Below are 20,868 nucleotides of genomic sequence, written 5' to 3' on the forward strand. Positions count from 1 at the left end.
AGTCTTTAAAAAAGAAAAACTGGAAAAAACTAAAGTTGTTAAAGATGACACATTAAAAAGAAAGGATGAGACTAGGCTTCCTGCCTCACCAATATCTGTTCATCCTTAAAGCTTTGATGAATAGAATTATGAATCAAATTGCCTTATAAAAAAGCGTGTATTCCTTGTAATGGATTTTTAAATACATTGGCTTAATTCCAGTTGGCGTATTACTACTGTTAATAAGCAGAAAGTTGAAAAAGCAACAATTTTTCAAATGTTTCAAATAGACTTTATTTTAGAGCAGTTTTAAGTTCAAAGCAAAACTGAGCAGAATATGGGAAGTTTCCACGTACCCCAGCCACTTTCCACCATCAACAAGCACGTTTGTTACAACTGATGAACCAACATGGGTCCATTATTAGCGCTCAAAGCCTGTTGTTTACATTAGGGCTCTGCTGGCATTGTAGAACACTTTCTACGGATTTGGAAAACTATATCCACCAGTATAATATTGTACACAGTCATTTCACGGCCTGAAAACCTCTGTGTTCCCCTATTCACTCATTCCTCCCCCTAACCCCTGCCAACCACTAATCTTTTTACCATCTCCATAGATTTTCCTTTTCCAAAATGTTATGTAGTTGGAATTGTATAGTATGTGGCTTTTTTTTTTACATTGGCTTCTTCTGCTTAAGAATACACACATTTTAGGTTCCTGCTTGTCTTTTTATGACTTGATGGTGCATTTCTTTTTATTGCTGAATAAATTTCCAGGCTTGAATGTACCACAGGTGAATTATCCATCACCCATGGAAGGAGATCTCTGCTTCCCAATTTCGGCAATTCTGAATAAAGCGCCTATGAACATCCGTGTGCAGGGTTTTGTGTCGACATAAGTTTTCAGCTCATTTTGAGTAAATACTAAGGAGAATGGTTGTTGAGTCTAACGGTAAGAGAATGTTTTGTGTTGTAAGAATTTGCCAAACTGTCTTCTCAAGTAGCCGCACCGTTTTCCATCCCCACCAGTGATGAAGGAAATACGTCCTGATGCTCCAGACGCTCACCTGCATTTGATGATGTCAGAGCTCTGTGTTTGGGCTGTTCTAACAGGTGTGCAGTGGCGTCTCATGGTTGAAATGCGTAATTCCTTCATGACATAGGATGTAGAGCATCTTTCCTTACGTGTTTGCCATCTGTTGTTGTTGTTCGGAGAAGGCAATGGCACCCTACTCCAGTACTCTTGCCTGGAAAATCCCATGGATGGAGGAGCCTGGTGGGCTGCGGTCCATGGAGTCTCGAAGAGTTGGACTCGACTGAGCGACTTCACTTTCACTTTTCACTTTCATGCACTGGAGAAGGAAATGGCAACCCACCCCAGTGTTCTTGCCTGGAGAATCCCAGGGATGGGGGAGCCTGCTGGGCTGCCGTCTATGGGGTCGCACAGAGTTGGACACGACTGAAGCGACTTAGCAGCAGCAGCAGCAGCAGCAGCAGTTGTTGTTGATCAGTCGCTAAATTGTGTCCAACTCTTTGTGACCCCACGGACTACAGCACACCAGGCTTCCGTGTCCTTCACTGTTTCCTGGAGTTTGCACAAATGCATGTCCTTTGAGTCAGTTATCTTCCTTTTAAACAAATTTAAGTACTCTCAATTGGTATTATTAATACTCTTAGCAGATCAAAGGTTGAAAAGCAACAATTTTTAAATCTAATGTTTTCACGGAACTTAGATTACCATCTGGTCTGATAAACACAGTGTTTTGTTTTGTTTACTCTAAGAGCCATTGGACTCAGATTAGTGTAAACAAATCCTGTTCCTGCTCTTGTCCTGGGATGAAGTAGGGCTATTACTGGTGGAAAACTTCTGCTGTCGGAGGCCATCATGACAGACCCAAATGGGGGTGATTTCTCAGGTCCTTTAAGTACGCCTAAAAAGGAGGCCAAGTCGGGTTGATTATAATAAGTAATTAAAGGCTTATGAAGTAGAGTTAAATGTAAGTTTTTCAAAACCTGATTGAAAGCTGAATTTTCAATACAATTGCAGAGAACTGTTTGGAGGGATGCTGTGTCTGTAATTGTTTGACTATATCATTAAGCAGTTAATAACATGACATGACTTCTGTGTTTTCTCACGCAATAAAAACTTTGAAAATAGAGGATGTCCCCGGTGGCCCAGTGGCTAAGATTCCACCCTCCCAGTGCTGGGGGTGCAGGTTCAATCCCTGATCAGGAAATCAGATCCTACATGACACAGGTAAGAGTTCCACCTTAAAACTAAAGATCCTACAGGCCACAACTAGAAAAAAAAAAATCCTGTGTGCCGTAATTAAGACCCAATGCAGCCAAACAAATTTTTTTTAAAAAGCTTGAAAACACTGTAAGGCATAAGAATTACAGTGATCATAAATCAGGATAGATGTTTTGAGTAATTGATTAATTTTTGAGTAAAAAGTGCATTAATATTTGAAAATTTCAGAATTGGACAAGTTCTTAAAAGGCAGGAGGAATAAAGATTACTGAAATATAATCAAATTTAACATTTATGAAGAGCCTAAATATTTGCATTGTTGGTGAATGTGGATTTGAAATGGAAAGTCATCTGACCTGCATGAGCACGTGTGAAACTAAGAAAAGCAGTTAAAAAGGCACGTGTTGGTCGCAGCACTATTTACAAGAGCCAGGACATAGAAACAACCTAAATGGCCATCAACAAAGGGATGGGCAAAGAAGACGTGCTACATAGACGCAGTGCACTGCCATTCAGCCATTAGAAAAGAATGAACGAATGCCATCTGCAGCAATATGGGCGGGCCTAGAGTCTGTCATGCAGAGTGAAGTAAGTCAGAAAGAGAAAAGCAAATATCACATATTAAGGAATATAAGTGGAAAAATTGGTATAGGTGATCTTATCTACAAAGCAGAAATAGAGACACAGACATGGAGAACAAATATATGGATACCAAGGGGGTAAAGGGGGGTGAGATGAATGGGGAGACTGGGGTTGATGTATACACACTGCAGTGTAGAAAGTAGATAACTGATGAGAACCTACAGTATAGCCCAGGTGACCTAAGTAGGAAGGAAATCCAAAAAAGGGGGGATGTATGTATACATACGGGTTTCCCAGGTGGCTCCAGTAGTTAAGAATTCGACTGCCAGTGCAGGAGACATAAGAGACACGGGTTCAGTTCCTGGGTTTTCAGGAAGATCCCCTGGAGGAGGGCATGGCAACCCCCTCCAGTATTCTTGCCTGGAGAATCCCATGGACAGAGGAGCCTGGAGGGCTACAGTGCACAAGGTTGCACAGAGTCAGACATGACTGAAGTGACTTAGCACGCATGCACGTGTATGTAGAGCTGACTCACTTTGCTACATAAGAGAAACTAACAGAACATTGTAAAGCAACTACACTCCAGTAAAAATTTTAAAAAAAATGGCATATGGAAGAGCTATTTGAATATTGATATATCTTGTGCAAACGTGTGAATAACACAGGAAAAGTGACCATCAGGTTTATTATTGCTAAAGTTTTAATATATTAGTAATTTTTAATTTGGAAGATTACCAAGTTTTTGGCTTCTGAAACAAACAAAAAAATCATCTAAAATCTTTTTATGAAACACTGTTCTATAAAGTAACAAAAATTAGACATTCTTAAAATTTTTCTTAGTAAATGAGAGATTCTCCATGTAGAATCACAATTCAAGGTTTAATTTAAATTGTATTTATAGTACTTGAACCCAAGAACAATTATAGGATTAAGTTATAAGAGTAAAAGAGAGATTACAGATAAATTTATGTGGGCATGTTAATATACAAAAGATAGTTTAGTGCAGTTAAAATGATAAATACATATGCTACATTATATTATAATGACTGCATACTTAGAAAGCACTGTCATTACTGAATCTGGACTGATCCATAAAACAGTAATGCTTGATTAAAAGAAAGAATCATTAGTTACAGGTTTTCCCCCAATTAGATAAATAAATGGGGGAAAGTTAGACTTGTTAAGTTAGCTTACAGTAATGTTTATGATCCTCACACAAATAAATAGCACTCTATGAATTTCCTTGTGATTTGAATTACCAATTAAATAATATAGCTGTTAAATCATGAGCGATTATAAGAGGTTCTGCCCCTATAAACCTTCATATGCTTGAATTAGTGCTGCTGTTATTGCTGCTGATTCAGAGGCCATTTGTGATTTTTTTAAAAAGTCTTCTTAAAAATATATCCCCAAAGGGCAGGATTTTAATTTTTAACGGGTAGGTTCTGCCACTCTGGGAAGGTAGAATGAACAGGTTTTCTGTATTCTTCCTGCTAAATACAACTGGAAACCCTGGACATTACACATAAAACACACTTAAGAAGCATCTGGAAGGTGGAGAGAAGGCAGACGGTCTGGGAGGCCTCAAGTCCCAGGCAGTGGCGGTGAGTTCTCTGGGTTTTCTTTTGCCTCGTCTATTTCCCAGACTTGAAGCTGGAGGAGGGAGCCACCTGGAAACACCAGTAGGTGCCACCCAAAAGAAAAAAACAAAACAAAACCCTCAAGGAAAGCCTGCTCCTACTACCAAAGGAGCAGGGGAAAGGCAGCCTATCTCCTAAATGAGACAGACAGCTTAAAGACAGTACTCTACCCTAGCCAGACAGCACAGAAAAGCTGTGGACCCACAGTCACTCACACCAGCCATGGCTGAGATGGTGCTTGGACCTCCACCCTCCCCTGGCTGGAACCGGAGGCCCCTGCCTCCCTCCTGGGGGCTGTCAGAGGAGCAGAGAGAAGAACCAAAACTTTCTCCATTGCCCAGCGTTGACAAGGTCACCCCCATGATGTGTGTCACGGAGAGCACATGGGGAGCTGGAACCTCCACCCACCCCCCAAGCAGTAATGACCCCACCCTTAGGGATCAACGCTGGCAAAGTGAGGAAACTGGACTCCTCCCCTCCTGGCTGTAGCTTGCATCCCTGGTGGCTCAGACGGTAAAGTGTCGTCCTGCAACGCGGGAGACCTGGGTTCGATCCCTGAGTTGGGAAGATCCCCTAGAGAAGGAAATGGCAACCCACTCCAGTATTCTTACCTGGAAAATCCCACGGATGGAGGAGCCTAGTAGGCTACAGTCCATGGGGTCACAGAGCATCGGACACGAGTGAGTGACTTCACTTTCACTTTCCTCCTGGCTGTACTGAGACAACGCTGTTGGCTGTCTTGGCCCCCCATCCAGCTGTGCTAACCAAACTATAGAGACAGAGTCTGGAGGAAATAGAACAATGGCTTCACCTTTGCCTGGCAGAGGGGAATCCACCGTAGGCTAACACCTCAAGAACTATGGCCCCTCCCCCCCCCCCGCCCCCGTCTCTGGGGAATAGGGAGAGGTTTTATATTTCAATAAAGGTCTTGCATTTTTTTGTCTTTGCAAGGTTTCAAAACTGCCAGAACTGGTTTCAGGCAATGTAGCGACCGGGTCCGTTAACCCTAAAGTTATTGCCTGTGACCTTCTTTCAGAAATGCAGAAACCTACAAGAGAGCGTAGGGACAGAAGACTGCCAGGTACAGAGTACAATTCTCATGGGTCTGAGAGTAATTCTAATAGCTTTGTGAAGGACACGTCCTGCTTACAAGTGTAAGTTGGTACACTTACACTTTTCGTGTTTGTTGGAAATAACAGGCAAAGAATAACCAGGGTTGTTAAACACTTGCCGGCCTGTTTGGCTGGTATGTGCCAAAGGCTGTTCATTCATTTCTGCTGCCCACACCTGCCCCTCCAGAGCGGGGTCAGAGGCAGCTCATTAAAACACAAGATTTGAAAAAGATCCAGAACCTCCTAACATGATACCCCAAATCACTCCTTATGCCAAGAACCAGGAAGGTCTCAAACAGTCAATATATTGAGTAAAAAAATGACCATCTATAGGTGTCAAGATGGAGTTGACAGAGATGTCAGAATTATGTGATGATGATTTTAGAGCCCCTGTCATAAAAATGCTTCAGTGAATGATTACAAACACACTCGAAACAAATGAAAAAAAGAAATAGAAAGTTAATATGGAAATCTAACCTCATGTGCTTATAAGTGATGTTGGTAAAAGCCCTGCTGTTAATACTGGAGGGGAAGAGAGGGAGCCCGGGAGGCAGTGGAGGTCGTGGGATTCCAGCTCAGATCGCTCCGTGGTGTACTTACATCTCAGTGGACAGGCCTGCTAATATGACAAACCAAGAGCATCTGTTTAAAGTAGGGGCAGTTTGGGGACTTCTCTGGTGATCTTTTCCTGGTGGCTCAGATGGTAAAGAATCAGCTTGCAATGCAGCAAGTTTGATTGCTGGGTCAGCAAGATCCCTTGGAGTAGGGACGTGCAACCACTCCAGTATTCTTGTCTGGAGAATCCTATGGACAGAGGAGCCTAGCGGGCTACAGTCCGTGGGATTGTAAAGAGTCAGACCCGACTAATTGATTAGCACTAAGCCTGGTGATCTAGTGGTTAAGACTCCACACTTGCACTGCAGTGAATGTGGGCTGGGTTCCTGGTCAGGGAACTGAGATCCTGTGTGATACATGGTACGGCCAAAATTTTTAATTTTTAAAATTAAAGTAGGGGCAGTTTAGAGTATCAACCCTGAGGTTGGAATAAACATTTCTAATATTTTGAATAGAACCAATATTGCAAGTGTTAGAAGCTGTTATCGACAAGACTCATCTGACAGCGGCACTCGGCACCAAAAATACTAGAAGAATCGGAGAGTTTCAGGAAGGCAGTCAGTCCTGGCAAGAACCCCAAGGTTATAACTGCAGGCAAGCTCCATGGTGGACTGCTGTTCAGAGCATTAAAATAAGAATAAACAATCCTGATCTTTTGGTTAATCATTTCAAGAGCGTCTGTAGTTGGACACATAATATTTGAGCTTTTAGACTTATATGCGGTCTCGAATTTTGCTTATACTTGAGAACTTCGACTATAAATAGAAACTTAGCTGAGCTCTGATGGTGCAGGACACCAAAGGCTTCCAGCTTTATTAGCAGTAACTCCACGAGGGGGATACAGATATGTTTTCAAGGCTGGACACCCTCTTGTCTATATAAACTCCAAAACCGGTTTCCTATTATTTGGGGGGATAACTACTTGCAGTAATCATAATTTGGTTCCACCTGTGATACATGAAGACGTTTCATTAAAAGTATCATTTTATTTGGGCATTTGTCCTGCGTGGGGGTTTCCCAACAAAAATGTGGAAATCCAGGCCACCATGTGTATCATATCTGTGGGGTCATTTTATTTGAATGGATTATTTAATTAAACCTTCACATTTTTCTAGTTTGATCCCTGATTTGGGCAAGAAGCTAGTAAAAACAGAGTCCATTCTGTTTCCTGCTTAGAACACAAGGGTGTCTGTGTCCTTGGCCGTCCCAGTGCTCTGGCTGCTGGACACGTGACTGGACAGGCTGTGCCTCTAACACACGCGGCTCTGCAGATGATGTTTTGAGCAAGCAGGCCTGATTTAAGTGTGCCAAGTTCCTTTTGCTTCTCTTAATCTTCTTTACCTCACTCCCGTGTTGAAATAGCAATGATTGGAGAAGTCATTCACAGCTAATTATATGTGTGAAGTTGTCATCTATCAGTGGATTATCCAGCAACACTGGGCTGCTCCTGTAATTGGTCCAAGAACTGGAAGGCAGGAAACACCATGGAACTCTTTCCTAGATTGTATCAGGCTGGACTGTGCATCAATTCTGTCCCTGTGCTCCATTTAAAAAAAAAATTTTTTTTTAATAAATAAAATAATTTAAATAAATAATATATATTTTATTTATATTATTTATTTGGCTGCACCCCGTACTTATTGCAGCATGAGAACTCTTAGTTGCATTATATGAACTCTGAGCTGTGGCATGTGCTGGTCTGCTCAGTCATGGCCGACTCTTTGCAACCCCGTGGACTGTAGCCTGCCAGTCCTCTGTCCATGGACTTTTCCAGACAAGGATACTGGAGTAGGTTGCCATTTCCTTCCCCAAGTTGTGGCATGGGGGGTCTAATTCCCTGAACAGGGATTGAAGCCAGGCCCCCTGCATTGGGAGTTGGAGACAGTCACTGGACCACCAGGGAATTCCCTCTGTGCTCTATTATTATTATTATTACCATATTGAGGAATGTCTTTTACTGCATTTGAGACTCTGACTTGAGAATGTGTTGTTGCCAAAATGATTTATCTCAGAATTCCAAGATAATAATAATTTATATTTCTATATGACTTCAAAGCAGAGTTTGTATGCATTGATATTTCTCAGGTCATCCTCGTGCTAACCTGGTGAAGGAGAGAGCATTCTTGACTTTATCAGTTATGTCAGGCCTCAGCTGTGAGGCCCTGTCCTGAGCCTCCAGGCTCAGGGAAGCAGTGAAGACGGGACTGGCTGCTCACAGACCACACTCCTGTGGCAAAAGCAAGCCGATTTTGCATGTCATTCTGCTTTCAAAGACCATGCCCTTGCTTTTCCTGGCCAAGGGCGGAGTGTTGGAGGACTGCTGTGTTTCCCCAGCTGGCCACTTGTTTGTAGAGAAAGTGAAAGTCACTCAGTCGTGTCTGACTATTTGCGACCCCATGGACTCAACAGTCCATGGAATTCTCCAGGCCAGAACACTGGAGTGGGTAGACTTTCCCTTCTCTAGGAGATCTTCCTGACCCAGATATCGAACCCAAGTCTCCCACATTGCAGGCGGATTCTTACCAGCTGAACTATAAGGCAAGCCCAAGCATACTGGAGTGGGTAGCCTATCCCTTCTCCAGGGAATCTTCCCAACGCAGGAATGAAACCGGAGTCTCTTGCATTGCAGGCGGGTTCTTTACCAACCAAGCCATAAAGGAAGCCCCATGGTTGTAGGGAAGTGGTTCTCAAACTGGTGGGCTTAGGAACCGTCTGAGCTCATCCAAGGCAGGTTCCTGGGCTCCTTTCCTAGAGTCCGATTCCATAGGTTGCGTGTGAGGCCTAGGAATTTGAACTTTTAAGAAACTGATGGTCTCTGAGGCACACTTTTGAGCAACAGTGTAGATCCTTCCTACGCTGGAGGAGAACTAGCATGAATTTTTTTTATAAAAAACTTTTTATTCTGCATTGGGTTATAGCCAATTAACAATGTTGTGATAATTTTAGGTGGAAGAGTGAAAGGACTCAGCCATACATATACATGTATCTCTTCTCCAAACTCCCCTCCCATCCAGGCTGCCCCATAACATTGAACAGAGTTCTCTATGCCATATAGTAGGTCCTTGTTGGTTCTCCATTTTAATTATAGCTGTGTGAACACGTCCATCTCAAGCTTCCTCTCTATTTCTGTCCCCTGGCAACCCTAAGTTTGCTTTCTAAGTCTGTGAGTCTGTTTCTGTTTTGTAAGAAAGTTCATCTGATGAATTTTTAAACATTTTTTAAATTGTGGTAAATACACATTTATATAAAATTTACCATCTTAACCATTTTTAAGAGGTATAATATTCACATTATTACGCAACCATCACCAACATACATCTCCAAATCTCTTGCCATCTTGCGAAACTGAAACTCTATACCCATTAAACATTACTAACAATGCTAAACAATAACTCCCCATTCCCTCCCCCAGTCTCCGGGAACTGCTAGTCTACTTTCAGTTGCTATGAGTTTGACTATCTAGGTACGTCATATAAGTGGAATCATACACTGTCTTTTTCATGATCGGCATATTTCAGTCTGGCTTAGTGTTCTCAAGGTGCATCCATGCTGTGGCATCTGTCAGAATCTCCAACCTTTTAAGGAATGAATAGTATTGCATGGTGTGTAGACCACATTTTGTTCACCCATCAATGGACAATGGGGTTGCTTCCAACTTCCAGCTATTGTAAATAATGATACCTCTTCGAGTCCCTGCTTTCAATGATTCTGGGTTTGTACCCAGAGTGGGATTGCTGAATCATATGGGAGCTCTACTTTTAATTTTTTGAGAAACTCCGTACTGTTTTTCACAGCGGGTCCATCATTTTACAGTCTCATCAACAGTGTACAAGCGGACTCATTTTCTTACATCCTCTCCACCTGTTGTTTTCTGGTTTTGTTTGCTGGTATCCTAATGGATGTGAGGTGGTATCTCATTGTGGGTATGATTTGAATTTCCCTAATAATGTTGAGCATATTTTCATGTGCTTCTACGTCACTTGTATATCTTCTTTGGAGACAAAGGATTTCTTCAAAACCCTCTGCTCATAAGGGTTTTGTTGATGAGTTGTAAGAGTTATCCATATATTCTGGATTAGATAGATGTTGCAAATATTTTCTTCCATGCCATGAGTTGTCTTTGCATTCTATTGATTATGTCTTTTGATGCACAGAATTTTAACTCTTTGAGGTCAAATTTACCTGTTTTTTATTGTTGCTGCTTGTTTTGCTTATGTCATAACCAAATCCAAAGTTGTGAACCTTTTCCTCTATGCTTTCTTCCAAGAGTTTTAATGACCAGGTAAAAACTGTTATAGCTTGGCTGGAAAGTTCTGCTTCATCTGCCTTATTCACCAGACATTGTGCCTTCAGATGTCCATTTGTTTGGGTCCTTAAAAATTCTCTTAATGGAAAAAATTTCTGTTCCCTGAGAGACTTTAAAAGGCATCTGGAACAGTTCTTTGCTCAAGAAGGTAAAAAGTTTTGGGAAGATGGAATTCTGAAGTTGCCTAAAAATTGGCAGAAGGTAGTGGAGAATCCCAGGGATGGGGGACCCTGGTGGGCTGCCGTCTATGGGGTCGTACAGAGTCGGGCATGACTGAAGCGACTTAGCAGCAGCAGCAGCAGTGGAACAAAACAGTGGATACATTGTTCAATAAAGCTCTTGGCGAAAGTGAAAAATGTGTCTTTTATTTTTATTTAAAAACTAAAAGAACTTTTGACCAATCCAAAACACCTCCACCAACAGGGTGCACGAGGGTGCCCTCCCCTCCACATCCTTACCCTCCCCCTCATGCCTGTTCTAACAGGTGTGAGGTGATGTCTCACATGGTTTTGACTTACATTTCCCTGCTGATTAGTGATGCTGGGCATGCTTCCATGTATCTGTTGGCTGTGCCATACACCTTTGGGAAAATGTCTATTTAGGTTCCCTGCCCATTTTAATTGGATTACTTGGGGTTTATTCTTGCTCTATGACCCGTTTTTAGTTCATGTTTGTAGCATACGGCATAAATTAAGGGTCCGGGTTCCTTCATTTTCATGTGGATATCCAATTTTCCCAGCGCTTTTTGTTGAAAAGTCTGTCCTTTCTCTAGACAGGCTTTTGAATCAGTGAGACCTGGGTTCAGGTACTGGATTCAGAGACTGATTCCCCCACTGACTAGTCCAGAGATACACGGGGAACCCTCAGGAAATGCAAATGGACTTTCCCTCTGAAGGGAAGTCAGAGGGATACCAAGGCTGTGGTTTGCCTGTTGGCTGTGCCAAGGTCTGTGTGTCCTTCCCCAGACAGACGGCACATCTGGAATAAGGGGGACCATTTGGAAAGCTCTAGCCTAAAGGGGCTTTTAGGCCCTTTGTTTAGGAATCACACTGATAATGCTTCTGTACAAGTTAGGGTCACCCCCCTTTCCAATCAGTACCCCCAAGAAAAGTGGGAGCATCGCGATTGGTCGATGCCATGGGTCTACTCTTTCTGACTTAAGGAGGACAACCAAACAGGTCCGGACACGTTACCCCCCCGCCCCCACCAGTATCGCAGATGGACTGTGCTCACAATGGCCCAGCCACGGGTCACTAGCCATCTGTCACAGCGCCCAGGGAGCCACCTGGCTCTGCGTGGAGAAGTCTTTGGCTGGTTGAGAATGATATGGGCAGGTAGAGAGCTGTGAGGGCTTCGTCTGGACCCCACGGGGCACCCATGTGACAACAAAGTAAATGAAGACTGACCCCATGTGTCTAGGGGCCCATTGTTGTTTAGTTGCTAAGTTACATCTGACTCTTTGTGACCCCATGGACTGTAGCCAGCCAGGCTCCTCTGTCCATGGGATTCTCCAGGCAAGAATACTGGACTGGGTTGCCATGCCTTCCTCCAGGGGATCTTCCTGGCTCAGGGATCAAACCTGCGTCTCCTGCATTGCAAGGGCATGCTTTACCACTAAAGCCCTCTAGGAGCTCCTAATTACATCTTATCGTGATCACAGGAGAGGGAGGGACCCCCAGGCTCAGAGGAGAAAGGTAGCCCTGAGCCCACCAGACACCAGATCCACCATCTGGAGAAGCCTGTAAAACACAAACACTTTGGAGAGCCAGTTGGCAATAACTGACACAGACCTATTTCCTTTTCTTTCATTTCATTTATTTATTGGCATCTGGTCCCATCACTTCATGGCAAACAGATATGAAAACAGTGGAAACAGTGACTGACTATTTTTGGGGCTCCAAAATCACTGCAGATGGTGATTGCAGCCATGAAATTAAAAGACGCTTACTCCTTGGAAGGAAAGTTATGACCAACCTAGATAGCATATTGAAAAGCAGAGATATTACTTTGTCAACAGAGGTCCATTTAGTCAAGGCTATGGTTTTTCCAGTAGTCATGTATGGATGTGAGAGTTGGACTATAAAGAAAGCTGAGTGCCAAAGAATTGATGCTTTTGAACTGTGGTGTTGGAGAAGACTCTTGAGAGTCCCTTGGACTGCAAGGAGATCCAACCAGTCCATCCTAAAGGAGATCAGTCCTGGATGTTCACTGGAAGGACTGATGTTAAAGCTGAAACTCCAATATTTTGGCCACCTGATGCGAAGAGCTGACTCATTTGAAAAGACCCTAATGTTGGGAAAGATTGAAGGCAGGAGGAGAAGGGGATGACAGAGGATGAGATGGTTTGATGGCATCACAGACTCAATGGACATGAGTTTGGGTAAACTCTAGGAGTTGGTGATGGACAGGGAGGCCTGGCGTGCTTCGGTTCATGGGATTGCAAAGAGTCGGACACGACTGAGTGACTGAACTGAACTGAACTATTGACCTGTGGCCGCACTGGGTCTTCGCTGCTTTTGCGTGGGCTTTCTCTAGTGGCAGTGAGTGGGGGCTGCTCTCTCTCTAGCTGTGGTGTGCGAGCTTCTCATTGTAGCGGCTTCTCTTGCTGTGGAGCCCTGGCTCCACAGGGTGCAGGGCAGTGTGGCGGGCTCAGTATCTGCAGCCTGGGGCTCCACAGCTCAGGCTCAGCAGTTGTGGCTCACAGGCTTAGTTGCTCCGCAGCATGTGGCATCTTCCCACTCCAGGGATTGAACCCAAGTCCCCTGCCTTGGCAGGTGGATTCTCACCCACTGGGAAGTCCCCAGACATGTTTTCAAGACAGAGTATTCAGTGGAAAAACATTGCAGAAGAGTTTGTCTCTGTGAGTTGCCCTGTGTGAGTTTCACTTTCTGAACTGTATACTTCTGTTTTGTTCAGCACGGATCAGGCCTGGGGTGATGCTCACTAAACCATAACTCTGTGTATCAGGAAACATCTAGATAGAAACCTTCTTGATCTTGGTGCAGAAAACCACAGGAAAGCCAGTGGAAAACAGTTTCTTCAGCAGCTTTGCTGCCCTTTGACTGTCCCTACACAGCAATTTCAAGTTTCCTGTCTAAGGAAGGTGAACTGGTTTCTTAGACTGTTGATACCACCGTTGCCTTGCTGGCCATTTTCCCAGGCAGCCATTCAGTGAATTTCAGATGCTGGTAAAGAAGAAGGCTGTTCTCTAGGAAGTGCTGATCTTTACCCCGGAGTCCAAACTTATTACTCCTTTCATCTCTGGTTTGCGCACCCTTGTCATATGCAATTAGCTTCTAAGAGAATGGGTGTGCCTCTTTTTAAGAGGTCTGAATATCTGCTCCAAATGAGAGTTACAAAAAGGTCAATGAAGGAGAAAATTTTACAGTTGCAAGAGGACTCTGCTTTGCTAGATCTCTGAAGTTTCTTTCAACAGAGAACTACTATGGTTCATTTTAAAAAGGATTTACTTTGTAAAAATTGGCTAATTGCAAACTTGCAGAAACATCTTATCACCCAGAGCAAGGAATATTTCTATTAATTGGGAGTATCTAAGATGAACTTCAAGAACTCTGTCCCAGGAAAAAGCCAATGACTTTTTGGCTCTTATGAGCCTTCGTACGACTTCAGAACCTACTAAGCCCTTCTTTAAGGTCACACATTAAAAAACAAAGTTCAGGAGAGCAATAGACAGTTTGGAGTGGGTGCAGGTGTTCTAGTAACTTATCTCCAGCCTGGAGCAAGAGGCCTCTTGTCTATTCCATTTCCTCATTAGCAATGACGGGAGAAATATTTTTCTCTCTGTTATTTTGAGATTTAAATAAGATCATCTATCATCTTCCAGATAGACAGTATGAAGCTGCCATCATTAAAATAGTTCCCACATACACAGAGAATAAAAGAGAGCTAATGAGAGAAAATAGAGCTCAGAAACAGAGTCAAAACAAAAGAGATGAAGTTTCTGATAAAGGTGATCTTCAATGCAATGTGGAGAAAGATTGATTTTCTAATAAATGGCTGGAACTAGCCTCCTGGGGCAGTGGGAAAATAGTGATAAATTGCTACCTCATTCTTTCCACGTAACAAAATTCTAAATAAACTATTAAACCTAAAAAAGAAGACCACAGGGCTTCCCTGGTGGTCCAGTGGTTAAGAGTCCACCTGCCAATGAGGGGACATGGGTTTGAACCCTGGTCTGAGAAGTTTCCACATGTTGAGGGGCAACTAAGCCCCTCTCGTGCTTTGGAACAAGAGAAGCCACTGCAATGAGAAATCCTCGCACCGCAACGAAGAATAGTCCCTGCTCTCTGTAACTAGAGAAAGTTTGCACACAGCAACGAAGACCCAGCACAGCCAAAAATGAGTAAATAAATAATTTTTAAAAAGAAACCACAAAAGTACAAAGAGAAAACTCGAATGAGGTTTATAGGTAATTTTGTAGTGGGGAGGGTTTGTCTAATCAGAATATAAAGCCTAGAAGCCTCAAAAAGTCAATAAATTTGCTATTGGAAATTAAAAAAAAATCATACTCAGAAGTGTCAGAAAATAAATTGGGAAAAAATTTATGAAAAGGTTAATGTCTTTATTTACAAGGAAGGTCTATATCAATAAGAATAAAGAGAATGTGTGTTTATGGGAAAAGGATTTGACCAGGCAATATGAAATGCAAGTGGCTAATAAACCAATGAAAGATTGTCAATATCACTTGTAACACAAGAAATCCACTTCAAATCATAATCAAATTGACAAAATTTAAAATTTTTTATAGTATTCAGAGTTAGAAAGATTCAGATTAATAGACACTCCATTACTGATGTAATTTTTTTCAAAGAATAATTAAGAACACCTGTCACATTTTTTAACAATGTATTTTTTTGGAGTATAGTTGATTTGCAATGTTGTATTAATTCCACTGTACAGCAAAGTGATTCAGTAATACATACATATGTATTGTTTTCCGTATTCCCTACCACATTTTTGAACCCATAAACCTGATTGAGCATTTCACCGCTAGAAATCTTCTCTACAGGTATATTCCCAAATGTAAACCGAGAATATTCACAGCAGCACACTTTTGTAATCACTAAAATTAACACTACAAATGTTCATAAAGAGGTGACTGGTTAGAAATCATGCTACATACATACAACAGAATCATATCCTGTTGATAAATCAATTAGGTGAAAATGTATATGCTGCCAGCTCCCTAATCTTCGCTTCCAAATATCATTTTCCATTAAAAGGAACCTGGCCTTCTTGGAGAAAACGCTGATTCCAGGACGGTGGCATAGACAGTGTGAGAAAACTCTGGAGCATTTTGGTGCCAAAATGTTTCCAGAATCTAAGGAAGGGCTCGGAGAATGATAGGAACTAACCAAAAGGACACAGGAGCCCAGTTGAGGTGGCTTTCTCTGGCCAGCTGAGATAATTTAAGCATCAAAATTAATTTTAAAAAATAGCTTAAATTGTTTTAATTTATAAAAATAATAACACTGGATTACAATCCATTGAATAAGATAAGAATGCAAAAGCTTAAACTAATGTAAACAAAACAGACACACAGATACATGGTGGAAAGAGGAAAGCTCTTCTTTACAGTAGAATGCCAGCTAAAAAATCAAGTTCTTTGCAGTAGAATACAAGAATGGGAATGGCAGAGTTAGAACATCCTCAGTGGATGGGAAGCAAATGGATGGAAATCTGAGGAGTTGGATTTCTTACACAAACTACACCTTAATTGCAAAGGGAAAATAGTAAGTTTACAAGTGGAGAAATCTGACAGAAACCACCTAAACCAAGGGATCAAAGTTAAAGGCACCGAGAACAAGGGGGATACAATGACGTCACACCACCCCCAAGATACCCTGATGTACCATCAAGTTATGACATCACGTCAGGTGAGCCCCTGATGAGGTGCATTCTGCAAAATGGCTGGTGTGCACTCTTTCAAAACCTTTAGGTTCAGGAAGACAAAGCAAGGCTGAGGAATTTTTCAGATTGGAGGAGACTAAGGAGATAGGACAATGAAATGCAATGTGTGACCCTGGTTAAATCCTAGATGTGGGGTGGAGGGGGGTAGGAACAAGCCATAAAGAACATAACAGGAAGAGCTGAGGAATTTAGGCATGGACTGTCAATCGGGTAACAGCTACGTTTAAATGCTAAATCTCCTGATAGTGACAACTGGACTGTGGTTATGGTAAAGAAGGTCCTGCCCTTGGCAAATACACACTGGGGTAACTTGGGCTAAGAGGTAGACGGTCTCTGACGTCATCCAAAATGGCTCAGAAGAGTAATAAGTAGAGGGGTAGATAGGTAGAATAAAGGGGTGAAACACTGGTCATCGTGAATCTGGCTCGTGGGTGTACAGGGCTCCTTCTACAGTTCTTGCAGGTTTTCTGAAAATCTGAAACTATATCCAAATTAATACATATGCTGCCATGGAGAGAGTTCCAAGACTTACGCAGCAAAAAAGGGAAGGTCCAGAGCCTTGTGTGTATGCTGCTGTTTCAGACAATGTATCCCTCCCCCTACAAAGGACACACAGCAAATGGTGACGTGACGGCTTTTGGGGGCAAAGACCAGGAATTAAGATCTGGAGAGAGAATTTTTTACTTTTCGTTTACTTCGTTTCTTCCTGTTTGAATTTTTCCTTCCGTCCGGTAGAAGATGTGAATTCACTTCCTTTTCTTTCTCCACTTAAAATGCAAGCGCCCCTGCAAGTGGTCCCCCTCACGGAAAAGGGCATGAAGTGGTGCCAGAGGCCCAGGGGAGAGAGAAGCTGGGTGAGATGTCTTCGGAGACAGAGAGGCCCCAGCCCAGAAGAGACAGGAAGCAGGTGGGGATTCCAAGATTCGCTTTACCTATTTGGAGATCAGCCTTTGGAGAAAAGGCAGGCAGGTGGGGCAGACAGCACCCCCCCACCAGGGGACGTGCTGACAGCACCCTGGGCTCAGGATGGGTTGGAGTCTGACAGTTGAATTGCAACACAGAGCAGGCCTTTAATTCAAGTTCCCATCTCTGGCCATGTGGCCCCCTTCTCCCCCTGGAGTGGCCTTTCCCTCTTCTCTCTGTTCCTCATTCCTGGGCTCAACATTGAGCCCGCCTCCCTTTCTAGGATGGCTCAGCCAGGCCTAAAGCCGCTGCCCCGGGCCCCCTTCCCAGTGTGTCTGCTTGGCCATCACCAGCCTCTGACTCTTCGGCAGAAGAATCCCAGCTCAATCCAGCAGCCTGGCCACACCTCAGCAGTTCTCTAGAAATGGTAGATTAGAAGTTACATGATCATGGGCCAAACTGCGTAACTGCAGTGACGACGGCATCAGTGCTGGCCAGGGGCTGGGCTGGGGGTGGGGCAGGTTGGACTGCAAGGGGGCCCAGGGGAGGCAGACTCTGGGTGATGGAGATGTTCTACCAGGTGATTCACAGGAGAGCCGCTAGGCTACACGCAGTGGCAAAACAACGCCTTCAGTGAAAATGGGTACATTTGATAGTATGTCAACAATACCTCTATAAACCTAATTTTTTTTACAGATTTTCTTTGATATGGATCATTTTTAAAGTCATTATGGAATGTGTTACAATACTGCTTCTGTTTTATGTTTTTTGACCACAAGGCAGGTGGGATTTTACCTCCCCGGACCAGGGATCAGTCTGCACCCCCTGCATTGGAAGGTGAAGGCTTAAACCATCAGACCACCAGGGAAGTCCCTAAGCCTAATTTTTTTAATGCTCAAAATGAAGGAGAGAGTTTGTCTAGTGTTCAAGTGATCTGACAGCCGCTGGGAATGAAATGAGTAGGGTCTACAATTTTTTTCTCCTAAGAACCATCCCTCTGGGTTCTGCCCACTACACAGACCCACCCACCAGATCAGCATGAACTGATCCAGACTGGTAGATAGCAGTAGTAGCAGCAAGGATGGGGGGAAATTTTTTTTTATTTAGGGGACTTCCCTGGTGGCTCAGTAGATGAGAATCTGCCCGCCAATGCAGGGGACACAGGTTCCATCCTGGTCCAGGAAGATTCCACATGCCGAGGAGCACCTAAGCCAAGGCACGACTACTGAGTCCGTGCTGCAGAGGCAGGGAGGTGTAACCTGAGGCCTGTTTGCTGCGACTACTGAAGTCTGAGTGCCTAGAGCCTGTGCTCCATGACAAGAGAAGCTACGGCAAGAAGAAGCCTGGACACAATCACCAGAGACTCGTCCCTGGTCTCTGCAACTAAAGAAAGCCCTCAAAGCACCAGAAGACCCAGCACAGCCAAAAAAAAAATTTTTTTTAATTCTTTAAGGCCCAAAATGGTCTGTCGGTGTTTCTGTCTTCTAAGGGAAGGCAGAATTCCTATCAAATCATTATAGACCCCTTTTTCTTAGAGGGTGGTGGCTCTCTAGGGTCTGAGAAGGAAATTAGACAGTGCCAACATCATTGCAGTCCAGGATTTTTGGTACTGAAGGGGAGAGGACTCCAAGGGATGATGACGGGTCTGGAGAGGGGCTGGTAAACTGAGGGCAGTGGCTGGACAGCAGGTGGGCAGGGACAGCGGCAGAGAGGACCCGCTCCAGGCCCCAGCCTAGGATTCTGGGATCTGAATCCAAGTTCAGAAGCGATGCCGGCCGCCCCAGGGCCTCTGGCCCTGTTGGGGACCAAACTGAGCAGGGGGGGCGGCGGGAGGTGGGATTGTGGCCGAGGAGAGCGGGCTGCTCTGCCTGAGATGTGGGAGGAATATGGTTCTTTGTCCAGGAGCAGGAGGCTTGGAACTGGGCAGCCAGGGCAAGTGGGGGCTGGGACCAGAGTGGGCGGGGTGGGGACCAGGGTGGGGGACTGGGGCGGGGGTGTCAGTGGGGGATCTGGGCCAGGTGGGAAAGGGATTGCTGAAGAGAAGGTGTCTGACATTTATTTCACATTGCCTGTGGGGCTGGGATGCAAGTCCTCCATCTCTGTGAACCTTTGGCAGAGTCTATAAGTAAGGTCCATCTGCGAATGATCACTTGGATGCATTGGAGCAGAAGGCCTGGGTGGAGCACAGGATACACAAACCCAGGGTGGCGAAAGGATTAATTGAAACTGATGAAACTCCTCTAAGGCGGAAATAATGACCGAGCGGGTACCGTGGAGCCTTCCTGTTTGCTGTTATTGCGCCTTGGGCAGCAGTTGATGCGTGGACAGCGGGGCACAGAGCAGGCAGGCAGGATGCTGGCAGTGTTGGGAGAGGGGACCATCCCTGCATGCAGCCATCGGCACCAGGCCTGGCGGCCACCAGCCCAACCCTGGCCCACCATCCTGGGCCACTGCGGTGACGGTCACAGAGAAGAGCAACGCCCTCCTTCAAGCAGCCGGGGGAAATGCTGCAGCCTCTGGCCAGGCTGATTTGCAAAGGCCCTGGTCAGCGGCACTGGGAACCTCAGGGACAGCACAGGGGCTCGTGGCTCTTTGCCTCCAGCCCTGCTGCCTGGAGGAGGAGAAGAGAGTGAAAGCAAAGACAGAAGAATCCGAGGGGTCCGATGATGACCTGGACTTGCATCTTTTTGATTAAGTATCTTTCGTAACGTGAGTCAGTAAAAAGCTAAAATTTTCTTTAAGAAAAAAACATTAGAGATCACAGCTCTTGGGGACTAGAAGAGAGAATATGGAGACAAAACAGCTGACAATGGTAAAGAGGAAGAGTGACTTAGAAAGGACAGTTAAGAATTGAGCAAAAGCAGGAGCTCAGAAGCAGAGGAGCCTGCGGAACATACTACCCGTCTCACCTAGCATCACACGCCGCCTCTGGCATCAAATTCCTGGAGAGACAGGACAGCTGAAGGGAAACAGGGCTTTTCACTGTAAGTGGGGGTGGGCTGGAGCCCACTCCACCTGAATCACCAAGGAGAAGGATCTCACTTGCATTCTGGATTATTGCATTTTAAAAAGAACAGTATTAATAGCCACTGTTCAAAGAGGTCCTAATAAGAACCAAGCTCTGTATTAGGCACTTTATATATATTATCTCACTTAAACCATACAACCTCAAGGAGTAGGTTTTATTAGCCCCTAATTTATTTGTTTAATTTTATTGAAATATAGTTGATTTTAAAAGTTGTGCTAATTTCTGCTATGTAGCAAACTGATTCAGTTATATACATATATATATATATATATATATATATATATATATATATATATTCTTTTTCATGTTCTTTGCCATTATGGTTTATCACAGGACATGGAGTGTAGTTCCTTGAGCTATACATAGGACCTTGTTGTTTGTCCAGTCTCTATACAATAGTTTGCATCTGTTAATCCCAAACTTCCACTTCATACCTCCCTACCTCCTTCTTCCTTAACAACCAACAGCCTGTTCTCTGTGTCTGCGTTTCCATTTCATACATATATTCATTTATGTCATAT

The 20,868-nt window shown here is 43.9% G+C and overlaps 1 long non-coding RNA gene across 1 annotated transcript; it reads right to left on the reverse strand.

Annotated features, from left to right (window-relative positions):
• Nucleotides 1–236: 236 nt before the first annotated feature.
• Nucleotides 237–5,344, reverse strand: LOC133240048 (uncharacterized). Its single transcript, XR_009734083.1, has 3 exons — nt 5,064–5,344; nt 3,099–3,266; nt 237–1,910 (listed from the first exon to the last, which is right to left on the reverse strand). It is a non-coding gene; the product is annotated as an uncharacterized LOC133240048 (long non-coding RNA).
• Between the last annotated feature and the right edge of the window lie 15,524 nt (nt 5,345–20,868).

This window comes from Bos javanicus, chromosome 27, assembly GCF_032452875.1.
Source record: "Bos javanicus breed banteng chromosome 27, ARS-OSU_banteng_1.0, whole genome shotgun sequence".
Classification (NCBI taxonomy): Eukaryota; Metazoa; Chordata; class Mammalia; order Artiodactyla; family Bovidae; genus Bos; species Bos javanicus.